This window comes from Myxine glutinosa, chromosome 6 (genome assembly GCF_964187855.1).
Source record: "Myxine glutinosa chromosome 6, kmMyxGlut1.1, whole genome shotgun sequence".
Taxonomy (NCBI): domain Eukaryota; kingdom Metazoa; phylum Chordata; class Myxini; order Myxiniformes; family Myxinidae; genus Myxine; species Myxine glutinosa.
The window spans coordinates 2057348-2079115 of record NC_136266.1 but is presented as its reverse complement, the minus strand read 5'-3'; the positions used below and the strand labels follow the sequence as shown (position 1 = coordinate 2079115).

Below are 21768 nucleotides of genomic sequence, written 5' to 3'. Positions count from 1 at the left end.
ATGAAAAATCAAGCTCCGTGGGGCTAGACACATGACATTGGCCTAATCAAATACCGAAACCCCTGTCAGATTCCACCAAACCCCTCGGAGAAGATGTAGCTTGAACTCGATTACACACCTAAAAAGACATCTTTTTCGGGCGTGGCTCCTCCCACAATGGGCGCAATACGCCCACTCTAGGCAGGACACAACTAGATCATGATATCAACCTCCCACCCAAGTTTCATCAAGATCGGATGATATAATCGGGTAGTTATGCTGCGGACAGACAGACAGACAGACACACAGACACACAGACACACACTCATGACGAATATAATGGTCACTGTTTGATAACCCCCCAATTACCTTCTCTCCTTGCGGTCTTCCCTCCCACACCCATGTACATGTGTTGAACCGACGGTTTTGCTTTAAAATGTTGAAACACCCCCCACCCCTGCCATATTGTATTCCTTTGTAGACTACAACTCCTTTTTTTCTTCCTCTTCAAAAGACTGTGTTCAATTTGCTCATTAAATCTTTCCATTGAAGGAGCTGCGCTCCAACGCGAGTCGAAAGAATTGACGCGACCAAAGACGGAATTCGTCCGAGTTGCTTTATTGAAACAAAACAGCTCAGGTATTCTCTCAAAAGCCCGTTTATCGGGCAGCAATATATATACACATTTATGTCGGGAAGTTTGCCTGGCAAAAGCTATACCGGGCATGCCCGGGTGTCAAGGGCGAGCCTTGGAAAGGCGAGTCTGGACCTGCCCGGGCGTGTTTGGCTGCGGCCTGGCAAGTCGAGGCTGGGCGTGCCCGGGCGCTCTGGACGAGCACTGGAAAGGCGAGAGCGGGCATGCCCGGGTGTCAAGGGCGAGCCTTGGAAAGGCGAGTCTGGACCTGCCCGGGCGTGTTTGGCTGCGGCCTGGCAAGTCGAGGCTGGGCGTGCCCGGACGCTCTGGGCGAGCCCTGGAAAGGCGAGAGCGGGCATGCCCGGGAAAGACGAGACCGGGCGTGCCCGGGAGGTTCGGGCGTGCCCGGGAACAGTGAGTCCGGGCATGCCCGGGAGAGGCGCGTTTGGCCGTGTTCTGGCCGGTGCAAGGCGATTGTGTGCATCCAGCGGTAACCGCTACACCATCATAAAAAAAATTCAATCTCGTACAGTTCTTCCTTTCTTCATTCTCTAAACTTTCATTCCACCCCTCCTCAAACGTTCTCAAACGGATCTCTGATTTAAATATCTCAAGAAACTCAGTCTATAATAAATGTTCAACAGCAACAACAACAGGCATTTTAAGGCCATTTTCCCTGCTAGAGCGGGGGTTAGCCTTGCGAGCCCCATGACCAGCTTCTCCATTTTGCCCTATTTTCTGCATCTCCCCTTGTTAAGCCCCTTGCCCACATTTCTTCTTCCACCACCGTTAGCCAAGTCTTTCTCAGTCTTCCCCATCCTCTACTTCCTTCTACATTCATTTCCATCACTCTTCTCAACCAGTCACTTTCATCCTTCCTCAACACATGACCAAACCATCTCAACCTGTTTCTCTTCACAGCATCCATCACAGGCTCTATTCCCATCATCTTTCGCAATTCATCATTTGTCTTCCTCTCTCTCAACGATACTCCACACATCCACCGAACCATTCACATTTCCACCCTTTCCAGCCTTCGTTGCTGCTCTACATTCATTACCTATGTCTCGCTCCCATAAATCATAACACTTCTCACACATGCAGCAAACACCTTTCCCTTCAGCTTCAACGACACTCCCCTCCTCGTCAGCACGCCACTCAGTTCCCAAAACTTCTTCCATGCACATCTCACTCCAGCAACCGTTGCCGAGTCTGATCCATCTTCTCCATTCAGCATGTCTCCGAGGTAGCAAAATGTTTACACACCTTCCAGCTTCATGCCGTCTCCAAGATCCAACTCAACACTTCTTCCATCTGCAGCTCCCTCTGTGCACATCTTACACTTGAATGTAGCTGCCACACTGGTTAATGACCCTCTCAAACCACAACATTTTTGATGAACCCACTCTGCGCACATTGTACATTGAATGGAGTTCACTCTGACACCCTTCCTGCACACAGCACACGGCCACTTCCCAGTTCTTTTCACCTCACCACATGCTTTACCACTTGCCATCACCTTCGTCTTTCCGATATTCACCTTCAGACCTTTTGGTCTGATTCCTTCCACTTGTTCATCTTCTCCTTCAGTCCATCCACACTTTCTGCAATCAACACCAGATCATCTGCATACTCCCACGGTAAACCCTCCGTTACATTCCGAGCCAGCACCTCCATCACAGCTACAAATAGTAGTGGATTTAGTACTGACCCCTGGTGCACTCCCACCTTCACCTTAAACTCACCACTGTTCCCGTCCTTGGTCCTTACAGCTGTGCGCGCTCTTTTGTACATTACCATCACTACTCTGATGAACCATTCCTCCACTCTTAACTTCCTCAATGCCCATGTTACTACTTCGCTTGGAACCCTATCGAATGCTTTCTCCAGATCAACAAACCCAGGAAACAACTTCTTCCCCTTCTCCATGAACTTCTTTCATTACCAGGTTACAGATCTCTGTCATTCTCTTCACACCCCAACTTCCTGCTGCCTTCAACATATCTCCCACAACTCCCGTCGGCCCTCCCGCTTCTTTACTCTTCATTGCTTTCATCACTTCCTCAACTTCCTTCTCAGTTATCTTCTCTGCCGGTCCTAAAACTGGGTTACTCTCGATGTTGCCATCCCATTCATTCTCTGCATTCAACATTATTTCCATATATCTCTTCCATCTTCCTTTAATTCCATCTGGGTCCACAACGATTTGTCCCACTTCATCCTTCAAGCAACTCACCCCCATCACATCACACCTCTCTTTCGCTATCTGCTTTGCAATCCTGAATACCGCTCTCTGACCCTCTTCCGAATCCAAGCGTTCTCCGAACATTTTCCTGCATGCCTCCTTTGCCTTTGCTACGTCTTTCTTTGCAGCCTTCTTGGCTGCCTTTTAACTTTCATGCTCTGCCATTTCTGCTCCCATACCCTTCGCCTTCTGCCACTCCTTGAACTTCTTTCTCTTCTCGTTTATCCTCTTTCCAACTTCATCAACTTACCACCATGTTTCCGAGTGCCTCGGTGGTCCTTTAGTCCATCCACATACCTCACCAACGGCTCCCAACAGACTATCTTTCATTGACATCCAACCACTTTCAAGCTCAACCACATCATCCTCTGCAATACTCAGCCTCTCTTTTAATGCCTTCCTCACCGTCGACTCTTTCAACCTCCACACCTTCATTCTCGGTTGGTACTTCACCCGCCGAGCTCTCCTCGCACCTTTCAGCCTTATGTCGCAGACAACCAAGTGGTGCTGTGAAACAGCCTCCTCCCCCGGGATCACCTCTGTGTCCTGAAGGTGCCGCCTATCTCACCTCGCACCATCAGGTTGTCAACGGTTGTCGTCGACCCACCTGAGGTGTATGTAACAAGCTTATTATCCTCTTTCTGGAACTGAGTATTACAAATCAACAAATCAGCTCCATCAGCAAACTCCAAAATCCTTTCACCTTCTCCATTTCTCACACCATATCCGTAACCCCCATGAACTCCCTCAAAACCGTCTATACTCCTTCCCACATGTCCATTTAGGTCTCCTCCTACCACAACAACTTCCTCATCTTTCATGTTTTACATCAGCTTCTCTATCGCACACCAGAACTTGTCCCTCGCTTCATTGCTCCGACCGACCTGCGGAGCATATCCCGAGATGACGTTCACCAAGAGATTTCCAATCATCATTTTCACCATCATCAACCGATCACTCACTCCAGTCACACTCATGACACTGTCTACAAACTCCTCAGAAAACAGGACACCAACACCATTCACGCCTTTTTTTTTCTTTTGTTTTGTATACATAACCAAGGCTCGTGAAAGAGCTAACATTTATCACACAAACAAATTAAACAGACAAACAACCAAAGTATATAAAAAGGGGAGCGGTAGACAAGATGGGGAGAGAAGTGGAAGCACATAAACACAACATTTGTGAGGGACATCGGGAATGTGTGGGAGGGAGAGGGCTGGGGGGAGGTGGCGTGGGAAGGGGAGGAGGGTGGGAGAAGTATGAACACAAGGACAGTAAGGACTTCCAGGAAAGAAGTTGGCATTTCAAAAAAGAGGATTTGGGGTGAAATTAGCAGGGGTAGAAAAGATCAAGGTTTTGGATGGGTGAAGATAAGAGATTTTTTTTTTTTTTTTTTTTTTTTTTTTTTTTGTATACAAGATCGAGGCTCGTGAAAGAGCGAACATTAATCACACAGAAAGACAAACAGACACATAAAACAAATAACATCGGGAGCGGTAGACAAGATGGGGAGAGAGGGGGAAAGACACAAAAACAACATTTGAGAGCAGGGACCGAGAGACATGGAGACATCGAGAGATCTGTGGGAGGGAGAGGGCTTTAGGGGGGAGGCATGTGAAGGGGGGGGGGGCGGGTGGGAGAGGTATAAACATATGGACACTGCCAGGATTTCCAGGAAAGAAGTTGGAATTTCAAACAAGGTGGATCTGGGGTGAATTAGTGGGGGTAGAAAAGATCAAGGTTTTGGATGTGGGAAGATAAGAGATGGTGGTGAACAGCTGTTTTAAAGACCTGGAGGGAGGAGAGGGATTGAAGGGAGTGTGGGAGTTTGTTCCAGAGGCGGGAGAAAAGAGGAATGAAAGAGTGAAGGTGAGCAGAGAGCCGAGATTTCGGCAGTTTAACCATCAGAGGGTTGCTGGCAGATCTTGTGCGACCTGTAGGAATATTTGGGGGACAGAGCACAGAGAGAGCTGGGGGAGCAAGGCCGGAGAGGAGTCGGTAGAAGACAGAAAGACCACCTACCTGCCTGCGGTGAGTGAGTGAAAGGCCCTCAGAGATAGCTTCATCGCGGGAGATTCCAATGATTTTGAAAGCTTTGGATTCAACAGCGTGAAGCCGAGCCAGGTGTGAGGCAGGAGCACCAGCCCATAGGGGAGAACAGTATTCCATTGAGCTGCGGATGAAAGCCTTGTATGTGGTGAGGAGCTCAGGTGTGCCGAGGAAGGACTTCGCACGACGGAGGATGCCCAGTCGGCGACTGGCTTTGGAGGCCAGCTTGGAAATGTGGATTTCCCAAGAAAGATCATGGCAGATAGTGAGACCCAAAAGCTTTAGCGACAGAACTTCTTGGAGAGGATTGTTGAGAAAGTAGATGGGAGGGTTGTCCAGTCGATCTTTTCGGAGAGACATAGTAAGAGAGTGAGATTTGTCAGGATTGAAAGACATGTTCCACTTGTTTGACCAGTCTGTGATTTTGTCCAGGTCTTCAGAGAGTGAGGAGGCTGCAGACTGCCGATCTGAGGGAAGAGGAATGGAGCGGCAGAGAGTGGAGTCATCAGCAAAGAGATAGAGAGCATTTTCCAGAGAGTCGGAGAGATCATTGATAAAGACCAGAAAAAGCACAGGGCCCAGCACACTTCCTTGGGGAACTCCAGCCTGAACAGGAAGGGGAGATGAGAGAAATCCATTCAGGGCCACACGTTGACTACGACCAGAGAGGAAGTCCGCAAGCCATGCATGGAGATTTCCATGGATACCATAGGAGGAGAGTTTGGTGAGCAGAGCTGGGTGCCAGACCGTATCAAAGGCCCGTGATATGTCAAGGGAGACAGCTCTGATTTCCTGTTTGGCATTGAGGACCTCCATCCATTGTTGAGACAGCAGAAGCAGCATGTCCAGAGTAGAGTGACCTGGTCTGAAACCAAATTGATGATCAGAGATCAAGCCATTGGAGAAGAGGAAAGATTTCATATCCAAAGCAATGATGGATTCCATGACTTTGCTGATAATTGGGAGCAGGCTGATTGGTCTGTAGTTGCAAGGATCTGTTTTTGCACCTTTTTTGTGTAAAGCGGTAATGTTAGCTGATTTCCAGGATGCTGGCAGATGACCTTGAGCAAAAGATAGGGTGAAAAGAACAGAGAGAGGGTGAGATAGAGCGGCAGAGCAGGATTTTAGGACCCGTGGGCTGATGCCGTCTGGTCCAGTTGCAGAATCAGAGTCGAGGTTTGACAAAAACTCCTCCACCTTGTCAGGAGAGAAGGACACAGAGTCCAGGAGCAGTTGGGTTCGACTGGGAAAGGTGGGAACAGAGAGAGATGGGTTTGGGACTAAGGATTTTGAGGCGAACACAGAGTTGAGGCATTCGGCTTTGTCACGTGCGATGTCAACTGTGTGGCCATTTGAGGTAAGGGAGGGGATGGAGGGGGAACAAACACCAGAAACGGATTTGACCAGACGCCACCAGGATTTGGAGGAAGGAGACAGGTTTGAGAGTTCATTCTTGAGTGAGGAGAGATAGTGCTGCCTGGCACTCCTGAGGGTAGACACACACTTGTTCCGAGCTTGGTGGAAGGAACTGAGATTGCCTTCAGTTGGATTAGCCTTCCAAGAGGCAAAGGCAAGTTGTTTCAGGGCAACTGCCTCACCACAAGATTCAGTGTACCATGGACGGGAGGAAGGGTAAGACAACTGAAGGCGAGATGGGATAAATCTGTGCATGAGAGAGATCAGTTTGCTTTGGAAGAATTCCCAGGAAGAATTGATGTCAGAGGCAGTGGAGATGGGAGACCAATCCAGACGATTGATGGCTGCTTGAAGACCGTCCCAGTCGGCCTGAGTGAAATGCCAGACTCGTCGACGCTGAGGAGGCTCTCTGAGAATGGCCAGAGAGATGTCCACTTTGACAAGCACATGATCAGAAGAACCGATTGGAGCAGAAGAAGAGCAGCAGACATTAGCAGGGAAGTTTGTCATAACCAAGTCTAGAAGAGAAGATACTCCATTGGCTGAGATCCGGGTCGGGAAATTGACAGATTGTGTCAATCCCAGTGAGTCACAGAAGTCCTTTGCTGAGGTGCCATGACTGGTGAGAGAGGAACCCACACCCAACCAGGTGGCATGATGACAGTTGATGTCACCACATATGAGGAAGAGAGAGTTAGGATGAGTGGATAGAAGTTGGTCCATGTTGTCAGACAGTGAAATGTAGATGGATTCATCACTGTTTGGGGGACGGTACAGAACACATATGAACAAAAGGTGGGAGCGGAGAGGAAGCCGTAACCAGAGGTACTCCTGCGGGTGAGGAGGAAACAGGGCAGTGCAAGGAGAGTGAGGAAGAGAGTTTTTGACAAAGATAGCCACCCCACCACCAGGCCGAGGCTCAGGTCTATCATACCGGAGGAGGGAGTAACCAGGAAGAGATATTAAGGAATCAGAGACATCTTGAAGGAGGAAAGTCTCTGTTAAGCAGATCAAGTCTGGATTGGCAGAAGCAACCTGTATGGAGAGATCAGTCAGGTTTGAGCGAAGGCCCCGGATGTTTGAGGTCCATACCGTTAATGAAGAGAGAGGGGGAGCATCGGGTGCAGGACAGGGGAGGGGAGGAGTAGGGTAAGATGAAGGATGAGAGGGGGAGGTAGGGAGAGCAGTTGATAGTGTGTCAGATGTTGCAGAAGAGTTCCAAGAAAGGGAAGGATGAGGAGGATGAAAGGTTTGATGGTGAAGGGATGAGGCACAGTGAGGGGTTGTTTGAGGGGGGGCAGAGGAAAGTAGAAGGTTTGGGGGGGTGGAGGTATGAGATAGAAGGGAGACGAAGTGGGGAGGAGGCAGCTTGGAGGAGGAGGGGGGAGGAGGGAGAATTGGAGAGGAATGGTATAGGGGGAGAATTGAAAGGGAGGGATTGGGGGGTAGTTTTGAAGGGGAGGAGTGAGGGGGGAGTTTAGGAGGGGAGGGGCAAGGGGGGAGTTTTGGAGGGAAGGGGCAAGGGGGGGGATTTGGAGGGGAGGGGCAAGGAGGGAGTTTAGGAGGGGAAGGGCAAGAGGGGAGATCAGGAGTGGAGGGGCAAGAGGAGGGATTAGGAGGGGAGGGGCAAGGGGGGAGTTTAGGAGGGGAAGGGCAAGGGGGGAGTTCAGGAGTGGAGGGGCAAGGGGGGAGTTTAAGAGTGGAGGGGCAAGGGGGGAGTTTAGGAGTGTAGGTGCAAGGGGGGGGATTTGGATGGGAGGGGCAAGAGGGGAGTTTAGAAAGTGGATGATTAATGAAAGACGAACATTGATAACAAATTGGGTTTGTTGTGATTTTCAAGTTAGCAATCCGATTCAGAATGATGGAGGAGGGATGGAATGAATGTGAATTTAGACCATGTAGTGAGGGAGACGTATAAGATATTGAATTTCTTTTTTTTGAAGTGGAATGAGTTGGAGAGGAAATTGAGAAAAGCCTTTTAAATAGGAAGAAAAACAGCGTGTTGTAATATACCACTGAATAAAACACAGAAGGGGAAAGGTTAAACATATTTAAATAATATTTAAACAGAAACGTGAACAATCTTATATGCACAAAAATACCAACGGGGGGAGAGCCGAGAGGGACCACCACGAGTCACGTGAACAGGGCAAACGGTGGATGGCAAGGAGATAATGGGGGCGGGGCGAACAGCACACCTGGACAGAAAATACAGGATGAGACAACAGAACACGTGGAGAAAAGAAAATAAATGTTTTTGTTTTTTTGTTTTTTTTTGGGGGGGGGGGGGGGGTTTAGAACGTTAGACAGAGTATTATGTTCGGGGTAGAAGGGAAAAAACCAAGAGCCAAGCAAAACACGCTTAAGTTAACAAAACACCGACGGGGGTACAACTACAAGGCCACACACGAGGAGCAGAACACGATTAATTAATTACGAGTTACAGGAAATTCAAACCAAAACTAACTATAATCAAACAATATCGCATGGACGATAAAATAACGAGTTGAAATTTGACAATCTATCTGGGGAAATGGGGGAGAAACACGTGGTCGAAGAACGAACGAACGAATAAGAATGAATAAACGAATGAGCACAGAGAAGGTAATGTCTTTTTTTTTTGTTTTTTTGAGTTGAGATTTACATAAGGAAGTATAGGCTTTGGGGTGGAAAGACTGGGAAAACAGAGAACGAAAGTTATTGGATCACAAACGACAGGCGCTGAGAGAAAAACAAAGCCTCAAGGTTGTACAGTGTACACTGTACAAGGCCTCAAGACGACACGAATTAACACGATTTTCAATACAGGTATGAAAGATTTGCACCGAAAATCTTTGTCGGGACAATATACGTACATGGTGCAGATGGTGCTGAACAGCTGTTTTGAAGACCTGAAGGGAGGAGTGGGATTGAAGGGAGTGGGGGAGTTTGTTCCAGAGGCAGGAGAAAAGAGGCATGAAAGAGTGAAGGTGAGCAGAGAGTCTTGATTTTGGCAGTTTAACCATAAGAGGGTTGCAGGCAGAGCTTGTGTGACCTTCAGGAATGTTTGGGGGACAGAGCCCAGAGAGAGCTGGAGGAGCAAGGCCGGAGAGCAGTCGGTAGAGGACAGAAAGACCACCAACCTGCCTGTGTTGAGTAAGTGAAAGGCCCTCGGAGGTAGCTTCATCACGGGAGATTCCAATGATTCTGAACGCTTTGGTTTCAACAGCATGAAGATGAGCTAGGTGTGTGGCAGGAGCACCAGCCCAGAGGGGAGAGCAGTATTCCATTGCGCTGCGGATGAAAGCCTTGGATGTGGTGAGGAGCTCAGGTGTGCCAAGGAAGGACTTCGCACGACGGATGATGCCCAGTCGGCGACTGGCTTTGGAGGCCAGATTTGAAATGTGGTTTTCCCAGGAAAGATCATGGCAGATAGTGAGACCCAAAAGCTTGAGTGACAGAACTTCTTGGAGAGGATTATTCAGAAAGTGGATGGGAGGGTTGTCCAGTCGGTCCTTTCGGAGAGACATCGTAAGAGTGTGAGATTTGTCAGGATTGAAAGACATGTTCCACTTGTTTGCCCAGTCAGTGATTTTGTCCAGGTCTGCAGAGAGTGAGGAGGCTTCAGACTGCCGGTCTGAGGGATGAGGAATGGAGCGGCAGAGAGTGGAGTCATCAGCAAAGAGATAGAGAGGATTATCAAGAGAGTCGGAGAGATCATTGATGAAGACCAGAAAAAGCACAGGGCCCAGAACACTGCCTTGGGGAGCTCCAGCCTGAACAGGAAGAGGAGATGAGAGAACCCCATTCAGGGCCACACGTTGACTACGACTAGAGAGGAAGTCCGCCAGCCGTGCGTGGAGATTTCCATGGATACCAAAGGAGGAGAGTTTGGTGAGCAGAGCGGGGTGCCATACCGTATCGAAGGCACGTGATATGTCGAGGGAGACAGCTCTAATTTCCTGTTTGGCATTGAGGACCTCCATCCATTGTTGAGACAGCAGAAGCAGCATGTCCAGAGTAGAGTGACCTGGTCTGAAACCAAATTGATGATCAGAGATCAAGCCATTGGAGAAGAGGAAAGATTTCATATCCGAAGCAATGTTGGATTCCATGACTTTGCTGATAATTGGGAACAAGGCTGATTGGTCTGTAGTTGCTAGGATCTGTATTTGCACCTTTTTTGTGTAAAGTGGTGATGTTGGCTAATTTCCAAGCAGATGGCAGTTGACCTTGAGCAAAAGAGCGGATGAAGAGAACAGAGAGAGGGAGTTAAAGAGCGGAAGAACAGGATTTTAGGACCCGTGGGCTGATGCCGTCAGGTCCAGTTGCAGAATCAGAGTCGAGGGTTGACAGAAACTTCTCCACCTTGTCAGGAGGAAAGGACACAGAGTCCAGGAGCAGCTGAGTACGACTGGGTATGGTGGGTACAGAGAGGGATGGGTTTGGGACACAAGATTCAGAGGCAAACACAGAGTTGAGACATTCAGCTTTTTCACGTGCAGAGTCAGCTGTTTAGCCATTTGAGGTAAGGGAGGGGATGGAGGGGGAACAAACATCAGAAACAGATTTGACCAGACGCCACCAGGATTTGGAAGAGGGAGACAGATAAGAGAGTTCGGTCTTGAGAACGGAGAGATATTGTTTCCTGGCTCTCCTGAGGGTGGACACACACTTGTCTCGGGATTTGTGAAAGGAAATGAGATTTCCTTCCGTTGGATTTGCTTTCCAGGAGACGAAGGCAAGTTGTTTCTGGGCAACAGCCTCACCACAAGATTGCGTGTACCATGGACGGGAGGATGGGTATGACAACTGAAGACGAGATGGAATAAATCTGTGCATGAGAGAGAGAGCAATTTACTTTGGAAGAATTCCCAGGATGAGTTGATGTCAGAGGTGGTAGAGATGGGAGACCAGTCCCAGTGAGTCGCCGAAGTCCTTTGCTGAGGAGCCATGGCTGGTGAGAGAGGTACCCACACCCAGCCAACTGGCATGGTGACAATTGAAATCACCACATATGAGGAAGAGAGAGTTGGGAAGAGTAGATAGAAGTTGGTCCATATTATCAGACAGCGAGATGTAGATGGAGTCATCACTGTTTGGTGGACGGTACAGCACACATATGAACAAGAGGTGGGAGCGAAGGGGAAGCCGTAGCCAGAGGTATTCTTGGGGGTGAGGTGGAGAGAGGGCATTGCAGGGCAAGTGAGGAAGAGAGTTTTTGATAAAGATAGCAACCCCACCTCCAGAACGAGGCTCAGGTCTATCATACCGGAGGAGGGAGTAACCCAGGAGAGATACTAAGGAATCAGAGACATCATGAAGGAGGAAAGTTTCTGTGAAGCAGATCACGTCTGGTTTGTCAGAAGCAACCTGTATGGAGAGATCAGTTAAGTTTGAACGAAGGCCCCGGATGTTTGAGGTACATACCGTTAATGAAGAGGAAGGGGGAGCATCGGATACAGAACAGTGGGGAGTACCGAGTTGTGGAAGATGTGGAAGGTAAGATGTGGAAGAGGAGGAAGATGTAGGGAGAACTGTTGAAGGTGTGTCAGATATTTCAGAATAGCTCTGAGAAAGGGAAGGATGGGGCGGACAAAAGGTTTGATGGTGATTGGGCGAGGGACATTGAGGTGTTATTTGAGGAGGGGTAAGAGCGAAGCAGGAGGTTGGGGGAGATGGAGGTGAGAGTTGGAAGGGGGAAGAAGTGGGGAGGACGCTTTGAGGAGGAGGGGTGAGAGGGGGGAAATGGAGAAGAAATGAGGGTGGGGAGATTTGAAGGGGTGGGGTGAGGGGGGTGTTTATGAGGGGAGGGGTTAGGGGGGAGCTTAGGAGGGAAGGGACAAGGGGAGGGATTTGAAAGGGATGGGAGATGGGAGAGATTTGGAGGGGGAGGGGTGAGGGAGGAGTCTCGGAGGGGAGGGGCAAGGGGGAGTCTTGGAGGGGAGGGGTGTGGGGGGAGTTTAGGAGGGGAGGGGTGATGGGGAAGTTTTGGAGGGGAAGGGTGATGGGGAAGTTTTGGAGGGGAGGGTTTATGGGGAAGATTTGGAGGGGTGGGGTGAGATTGGATTTTGGAAAGTGTACGATTAATGGGAAACGAACAATTATTGCAAAATGGGTTTCTTATGACCTTCGAGTCAAAAATACGTTTCAGGACGCTGGATGTGGGGTGGAGTGCAGGTGAGTTTAGGGAATGTAGAAAAGAGGCACTGTAAGAGATGGAATTTTTTTTGGGATGAATTGATTTGGTGAGCAAGTCGAAAGCAACCTTTTAAAGAAGAAGAAAAAGGTGTTATAATATACAACAGAATACAGTACTTCAGGGGGAAGTTTAAACATTTTTTAAATTGAGCAGTGAAAACTATTTGGGGAAATGGGGGAGAAATACGTGGTCGAAGATCGAACGAACTAATAAGAACAACGAATAAACGAATAAGAACAGAGAAGGAAATGTTTTTTGTTGTTTTTTTTTTGTTTTTTTTTGAGTTGAGATTTTAAACAAGGAAGTAGGCTATGGGGTGAAAAGACTGGGAAAACAGAGAACGAAAGTTATTGGAGCACAAACGACGGACCGCTGAGAGAAAACAAAGCTTCAAGGTCGACACGGGAGCCTGCAAGGCCTCAAAAGACACGACACGAATTAAGACGATTTTCTATACAGGTATGAAAGATTTACACCGAGAATCTTCCTAGGGACACACTATAGGTACAAATACCATTAAATAAATACAGTTTTAACGAAAATACAAATGGGAACAATTACTTAACTTCGATTTTGATGGATAGCGTGGACAGCTGCGTATAAACGAAACCTCACCGGCAAGACCAGAAGCGGAAGCGGAAGGTGCCTTCTGGGCACCCTTGCCACACAAACTTGTATTTCTGTCCCTGCCTACCTTTCACCATTCTCACATCACTTCCCTTCCATCTCGTTTCCTGCACGCAACATATGTCCACTCTTCTTCTGACCAATACTTCCACCACTTCTTCTGATCTCCCTGTCATTGTCCCGACATTCCATGTCCCAAACCTCAGAAACCGATCTCCACGTCGGACATCAGACGTTTCGTCGTCATAAATGGAGTGATTTCCACCCTTGCTTCGATCGGGTTCCCCACCTTGATTTTTGACGAAAAGGGGGTGAGGACCCCCACGGGGTTCGATTAATTACTTATTTTTCAAAAAGTTACAGATTCGGATGAAATAGTTGTAGTTTAGGTTTGCTATTAACAATTGATTAATAAATAACTAAAAAATTTTTTTATCACAACTGGTTGCACATATCACACCTTTATCCCATACTGGTTGGGATGGTGTTGGGTGTTGTGTTGGTATTGGGCTAGCGGTGTTGGGTGTTGGGCTAGCGGCTAGGGTGCCGGCTTAGGATCCTGGGTTCGAATCCCGGTCGATCGCTGAATTAACGCCAGGGGGGTTGACTCAGCCTGTCATCCTTCCGAGGTCGGCTAATTGAGTACCAGTTCACTGGTAATTCCCTGTTTGTCATTAAAAGGCGGCAAAAAGGGTTCGCGTCAGGAAGGGCATCCGGCCGTAAAACATTGCTTCAAAAAGGGGACCAAAAAACAACAACCACGGTTTCCGAAAAAGGCCAACCACCGCTTTGCGGGGAAAAATGGCCTCTAAAGGTGGTTATATTTTATCCCATACTGGTTGAGGCACTGATGTGAAACTTTCTTGTGTTTTGTTTATTTGGCCCGTTCAGGATCATAGATACTTGTGCAGAAAAGGAACTTGGTAACGATTCCTCTTGGCACTGATCACCAAATGAACCACTGAATCTTGTTTTCATTTTCAGCATGTCTCTCCGAACGATGTTAGCAGCTCTATGTTAGCAGAACTATATGTTAGCAGAACGTTAACATAGCAGAACTATGTTAACGGCATCACTGTCATCATCATATTCACATGTAATATCATATTCACATTCACAGCATCATATTTAAATAAATATAATTAAGGTAATAAATGTTCGATTTACTTTAATCATTCAAAACTTTCAAATCTCCCTCCTCACCCCTCCCCTTCAAAACTCGCATCTCACCAATCCCCCTCAAATTTCCCCCCTCTCTCCTCTCCCTCAAATCTCCCCCGTCACCCCTCCCCCTAAAATCTCCCCTTCAAAACTACCCCCCTCACCATTTTTCTTCAATTCTCCACTCTCACCCTCCTCTTTAAAGTTGCCTCTTAACTCCTCCACAAAGCTGCCTCCTCCCCGCTTCCTCTCCCTTCCAACTCATATCTCCACATCCTCCTACCTTCCACTTCACTCTGCCACCCCTCAAACAACTCCTCACTGTGCCTCAACCCATCACCATCAAACCTTTTGTCCTCCTCATCCTTCCCCTTCTCCGAGCTCTCCTGCAATCCCCGACACACTGTCAACAGCTCTCTCTGCCTCCTTCTCTTCTCCCTCATCTTTCCCTACCCCTCCCCTCCCTTGTCCTGTATCTGATGCTACCCCTCCCTCTTCCTTAACGGTATTGACCTCAAACATCCGGGGCCTTCGCTCAAACCTGATTGATCTCTCCATACAGGCAAGGCTAACCCCCACTCTAGCAGGGAAAATGGCCTTAAAATGCATGTTGTTGTTGTTGTTGTTGTTTGTATACAGGTTGCTTCAAACAAACCAGCCTTAATCTGCTTAACAGAAACTTTTCTCCTTCAAGATGTCTCTGATTCCTTAATATATCTTCCTGGTCACTCTCTCCTCCTGTATGATAGACCTGAGCCTCGTCCTGGTGGTGGGGTTGCTATCTTCATCAAAAACCCTCTTCCTCACTCTCTCACCACCTCACCCCCAGGAGTACCTCTGGCTACGGCTTCCTCTCCGCTCCCATCTTTTGTTCATATGTGTTCTGTCCCGTCCTCCAAACAGTGATGACTCCATCTACATTTCGCTGTCTGACAACATGGACCAACTTCTATCCACTCATCCCAAATCTCTCTTCCTCATATGTGGTGACTTCAACTGTCATCATGCCAGTTGGCTGGGTGTGGGTACCTCTCTCACCAGCCATGGCTCTTCAGCAAAGGACTTCTGCGACTCATTGAGACTGACACAATCTGTCAATTTCCCGACCCGGATCTCAGTCATTGGAGTATTCCCCCGTTGCTGGTGCATCGTGCCCGGACTACCAGAATCTCTTCGAGACTTGGTTATGACAAACTTCCCTGCAAATGTCTGCTGATCTTCTTCTGCTCCAATCGGTTCATCTAATCATGTGCTTGTTAAAGTGGACATTTCTCTGGCCATTCTCAGAGAGCCTCCTCAGCGTCGACGAGTCTGGCATTTCACTCAAGCCGACTAGCATGGTCTTCAAGCAGCCATCAATCATCTGGACTGGTCTCCCATCTCTACTGCCTCTGACATCAACTCTTCCTGGGAATTCTTCCAAAGTTAACTGCTCTCATGCACAGATTTATCCCATCTCGTCTTCAGTTGTCTTACCCTTCCTCCCGTCCATGGTACACTGAAGCTTGTGGTGAGGCAGTTGCCCTGAAACAACTTGCCTTCTCCTCATGGAAGACAAATCCAACTGAAGGAAATGTCATTTCCTTTCACAAAGCTCAGAACAAGTGTGTGTTTACCCTCAGCAGAGCCAGGAAATAATATCTCTCCACTCTCAAGACTGAACTCTCAAACCTGTCTCCCTCCTCCAAATCCTGGTGGCGTCTGGTGAAATCCGTTTCTGGTGTTTGTTCCCCCGCCATCCCCTCTCTTACCTCAAATGGCTACACAGCTGACTCCACACGGGAAAAAGCTGAATGCCTCAAGTCTGTGTTTGCCTCTAAATCTTGTGTCCCAAACCCATCTCACTCTCTACCCAGTCGTACCCAGCTGCTCCTGGACTCTGGGTCCTTCTCTCCTCACAAGGTGGAGAAGTTTCTGTCAAACCTCGACTCTGATTCTGCAACTGGACCAGACGGTATCAGCCCACAGGTCCTAAAATCCTGCTCTACCGCTCTATCTCACCCTCTCTGTTCTCTTCACCCTCTCTTTTGCTCAAGGTCACCTGCCATCTGCTTGGAAATCAGCAAACATTACGGCTTTACACAAAAAAGGTGCAAAAACAGATCCTTGCAACTACAGACCAATCGGCCTGCTCCCAATAATCAGCAAAGTCATGGAATCCATCATTGCTTCGGATATCAAATCCTTCCTCTTCTCCAATGACTTGATCTCGGATCATCAATTTGGATTCACACCCGGTAATTCTACTCTGGACATGCTGGTTCTGCTGTCTCAACAATGGATGTAGGTCCTCAATACCAAACAGGAAATCGGAGCTGTCTCCCTTGACATATCTTGTGCCTTCGATACGGTCTGGCACCCAGCTCTGCTCACCAACCTCTCCTCTTATGGTATCCATGGTAACCTCCATGCATGGCTTGCGGACTTCCTCTCCGGTCGCAGTCAACGTGTGGCCCTGAATGGAATTCTCTCATCTCCCCTTCCTGTTCTGGCTGGAGTTCCCCAAGGTGGTGTTCTGGGCCCTGTGCTTTTTCTGATCTTCATCAATGATCTCTCTGACTCTCTTGAAAATCCTCTCTGTCTCTTTGCTGATGACTCCACTATTTACCGCTCCATATCTGAACCCTCAGATTGGGAGGTACAGTCGTGGCCAGCTCTGTCTGTGCTGTGTCCCCCAAATATTCCGTCAGGACACACAAGTTTTGCCAGCAACCCTCTTTTTTTTTTTTTTTTTTTTTTTTTGTATACAAGATCGAGGCTCGTGAAAGAGCGAACATTAATCACACAGAAAGACAAACAGACACACAAAACAGATAACATCGGGAGCGGTAGACAAGATGGGGAGAGAGGGGGAAGGACACAAACACAACATTTGAGAGCAGGGACCGAGAGACATGGAGACATCGAGAGAACTGTGGGAGGGAGAGGGCTTTGGGGGGAAGGCATGGGAAGGGGGGGGGGGGGGGGTGGGAGAGGTATAAAACGTATGGACACTGCCAAGACTTCCAGGAAAGAAGTTGGAATTTCAAACAAGGTGGATCTGGGGTGAATTAGTGGGGGTAGAAAAGATCAAGGTTTTGGATGGGGGAAGATAAGAGATGGTGGTGAACAGCTGTTTTGAAGACCTGGAGGGAGGAGTGTGATTGAAGTGAGTATGGGAGTTTGTTCCAGAGGCGGGAGAAAAGAGGAATGAAAGAGTGAAGGTGAGCAGAGAGCCGAGATTTCGTCAGTTTAACCATCAGAGGGTGGCTGGCAGATCTTGTGCGACCTGTAGGAATATTTGGGGGACAGAGCACAGAGAGAGCTGGGGGAGCAAGGCCGGAGAGGAGTCGGTAGAAGACAGAAAGACCACCTACCTGCCTGCGGTGAGTGAGTGAAAGGCCCTCAGAGATAGCTTCATCGCGGGAGATTCCAATGATTCTGAAAGCTTTGGATTCAACAGCGTGAAGCCGAGCCAGGTGTGAGGCAGGAGCACCAGCCCATAGGGGAGAACAGTATTCCATTGAGCTGCGGATGAAAGCCTTGTATGTGGTGATGAGCTCAGGTGTGCCTAGGAAGGACTTCGCACGACGGAGGATGCCCAGTCGGCGACTGGCTTTGGAGGCCAGCTTGGAAATATGGTTTTCCCAAGAAAGATCATGGCAGATGGTGAGACCCAAAAGCTTGAGCGACAGAACTTCTTGGAGAGGATTGTTGAGAAAGTAGATGGGAGGGTTGTCCAGTCGATCTTTTCGGAGAGACATAGTAAGAGTGTGAGATTTGTCAGGATTGAAAGACATGTTCCACATGTTTGACCAGTCTGTGATTTTGTCCAGGTCTTCAGAGAGTGAGGAGGCTGCAGACTGCCGATCTGAGGGAAGAGGAATGGAGCGGCAGAGAGTGGAGTCATCAGCAAAGAGATACAGAGGATTTTCCAGAGAGTCGGAGAGATCATTGATAAAGACCAGAAAAAGCACAGGGCCCAGCACACTGCCTTGGGGAATTCCAGCCTGAACGGGAAGGGGAGATGAGAGAAATCCATTCAGGGCCACACGTTGACTACGACCAGAGAGGAAGTCCGCAAGCCATGCATGGAGATTTCCATGGATACCATAGGAGGAGAGTTTGGTGAGCAGAGCTGGGTGCCAGACCGTATCGAAGGCACGTGATATGTCAAGGGAGACAGCTCTGATTTCCTGTTTGGCATTGAGGACCTCCATCCATTGTTGAGACAGCAGAAGCAGCATGTCCAGAGTAGAGTGACCTGGTCTGAAACCAAATTGATGATCAGAGATCAAGCCATTGGAGAAGAGGAAAGATTTCATATCCGAAGCAATGATGGAATCCATGACTTTGCTGATAATTGGGAGCAGGCTGATTGGTCTGTAGTTGCAAGGATCTGTTTTTGCACCTTTTTTGTGTAAAGCGGTAATGTTTGCTGATTTCCAGGATGCTGGCAGATGACCTTGAGCAAAAGATAGGGTGAAAAGAACAGAGAGAGGGTGAGATAGAGCGGCAGAGCAGGATTTTAGGACCCGTGGGCTGATGCCATCTGGTCCAGTTGCAGAATCAGAGTCGAGGTTTGACAAAAACTCCTCCACCTTGTCAGGAGAGAAGGTCACAGAGTCCAGGAGCAGTTTGGTTCGACTGGGAAAGGTGGGAACAGAGAGAGATGGGTTTGGGACTAAGGATTTTGAGGCAAACACAGAGTTGAGGCATTCGGCTTTGTCACGTGCGATGTCAACTGTGTGGCCATTTAAGGTAAGGGAGGGGATGGAGGGGGAACAAACACCAGAAACGGATTTGACCAGACGCCACCAGGATTTGGAGGAAGGAGACAGGTTTGAGAGTTCATTCTTGAGTGAGGAGAGATAGTGCTTCCTGGCACTCCTGAGGGTAGACACAGACTTGTTCCGAGCTTGGTGGAAGGAACTGAGATTTCCTTCAGTTGGATTAGCCTTCCAAGAGGCAAAGGCAAGTTGTTTCAGGGCAACTGCCTCACGACAAGATTCAGTGTACCATGGACGGGAGGACGGGTAAGACAACTGAAGGCGAGATGGGATAAATCTATGCATGAGAGAGATCAGTTTGCTTTGGAAGAATTCCCAGGAAGAATTGATGTCAGAGGCAGTGGAGATGGGAGACCAATCCAGACGATTGATGGCTGCTTGAAGACCGTCCCAGTCGGCCTGAGTGAAATGCCAGACTCGTCGACGCTGAGGAGGCTCTCTGAGAATGGCCAGAGAGATGTCCACTTTGACAAGCACATGATCAGAAGAACCGATTGGAGCAGAAGAAGAGCAGCAGACATTAGCAGGGAAGTTAGTCATAACCAAGTCTAGAAGAGAAGATACTCCATTGGCTGAGATCCGGGTCGGGAAATTGACAGATTGTGTCAATCCCAGTGAGTTACAGAAGTCCTTTGCTGAGGTGCCATGACTGGTGAGAGAGGAACCCACACCCAACCAGGTGGCATGATGACAATTGAAGTCACCACATATGAGGAAGAGAGAGTTGGGATGAGTGGATAGAAGTTGGTCCATGTTGTCAGACAGTGAAATGTCGATGGAGTCATCACTGTTTGGGGGACGGTACAGAACACATATGAACAAAAGGTGGGAGCGGAGAGGAAGCCGTAGCCAGAGGTACTCCTGGGGGTGAGGAGGAGAGAGGGCAGTGCAAGGAGAGTGAGGAAGAGAGTTTTTGATAAAGATAGCCACCCCACCACCAGGCCGAGGCTCAGGTCTATCATACCGGAGGAGGGAGTAACCAGGAAGAGATATTAAGGAATCAGAGACATCTTGAAGGAGGAAAGTCTCTGTTAAGCAGATCAAGTCTGGATTGTCAGAAGCAACCTGTATGGAGAGATCAGTCAGGTTTGAGCGAAGGCCCCGGATGTTTGAGGTCCATACCGTTAATGAAGAGAGAGGGGGAGCATCGGGTACAGGACAGGGGAGGGGAGGAGTAGGGTAAGATGTGGAAGAGGTGGAAGAGGTAGGGAGAGCTGTTGAAGGTGTGTCAGAGATTTCAGAATCGCTCGGAGAAAGGGAAGGATGGGGCGGACGAAAGGTTTGATGGTGATTGGGTGAGGCACAATGAGGTGTTATTTGAGGAGGGGGAAGATTGAGGCAGAAGGTTTGGGGAGAAGGAGGTGAGGGTTGGAAGAGGGAATAAGTGGGGAGGACGCTTTGAGGAGGGGGAGTGAGAGGGGGGAAATTGAGAAGAAATGAGGGTGGGGAGATTTGAAGGGGAGGGGCGAGGGGGGAGTTTACGAGGGAAGGGACAAGGGGAGGGATTTGAAAGGGATGGGATATGGGGGAGATTTGGAGGGGAGGGGTGAGGGGGGAGTCAAGGAGGGGAGGGGCGAGGGGGAGTCTTGGAGGGGAGGGGTGTGGGGGGAGTTTAGGAGAGAAGGGGAAAGGGGGGAGATTTGAAAGGGATGGGTGATGGGGAGGATTAGGAGGGGAGTGGCAAGGGGGAAGATTTGGATGGGAGGGGTGATGGGGAAGATTTGGATGAGAGGGGTTATGGGGAAGATTTGGAGGGGAGGGGTGAGATTGGATTTTAGAAAGTGTACGATTAATGGGAAACGAACATTTATTGCAAAATGAGTTTCTTGTGACCTTCGAGTCAAAAATACGTTTAAGGACGCTGGAGGGAGGATGGAGTGCAGGAGAGTTTAGGGAATGTAGAAAAGAGGCACTGAAAGAGATGGAATTTTTTTTTGGGATGGATAGATTTGGTGAGCAAGTCGAAAGCAACCTTTTAAAGAAGAAGAAGAAAAAGGTGATATAATATATGACGGAATACAGAACTTGAGGGGAAAGTGTAAACATTTAAGGTTAATAACAGTGAACGTTAACAGTGAACAGTAATAACTGTTATTACAGTATCAGTAATAACAGTGAACGTCGTTCAAAGAACGAACGAACGAATAAGAACGAATAAACGAATGAGAACAAAGAATAAGAACAGAGAAGGAAATGTATTTTTTGTTTTTTTTTTGAGTTGATTTTAAACAAGGAAGTAGGCTATGGGGTGAAAAGACTGGGAAAAGCAGAGAACGAAAGTTATTGGAGCACAAAAGACGGACCGCTGAGAGGAAAACAAAGCCTCAAGGTTGGACACTGTACAAGGCCTCAAAAGACACGGCACGATTTAACACGATTTTCTATACAGGTACGAAAGATCTGCACCGAAAATCTTCCTCGGGACACACGATACATACAACACCATAAAATAAATACAGTTATAACGAAAATACAAATGGGAACAATTACTTAACTTCGATTTCGATGGAGAGTGTGCACAGCTGCGAATAAACGAAAACCTCGCCGGCAAGACCGGAAGCGGAAGCCCCTGGGGGAGATTTGGAGGGGAGGGGTGAGGGGGGAGTCAAGGAGGGGAGGGGCGAGGGGGAGTCTTGGAGGGGAGGGGTGTGGGGGGAGTTATGTGCATTAGCCGACTGTTTGACAACTGTCAGGTTATCCATGA

General features: G+C 48.5%; 1 protein-coding gene across 3 annotated transcripts in view; it reads left to right on the top strand.

Moving 5' to 3' along the window:
• Positions 1–21768, top strand: part of LOC137429117 (uncharacterized) — a 232344-nt gene that overhangs the window by 55635 nt on the left and 154941 nt on the right. The gene's annotated exons all lie outside the window — the stretch shown is intronic.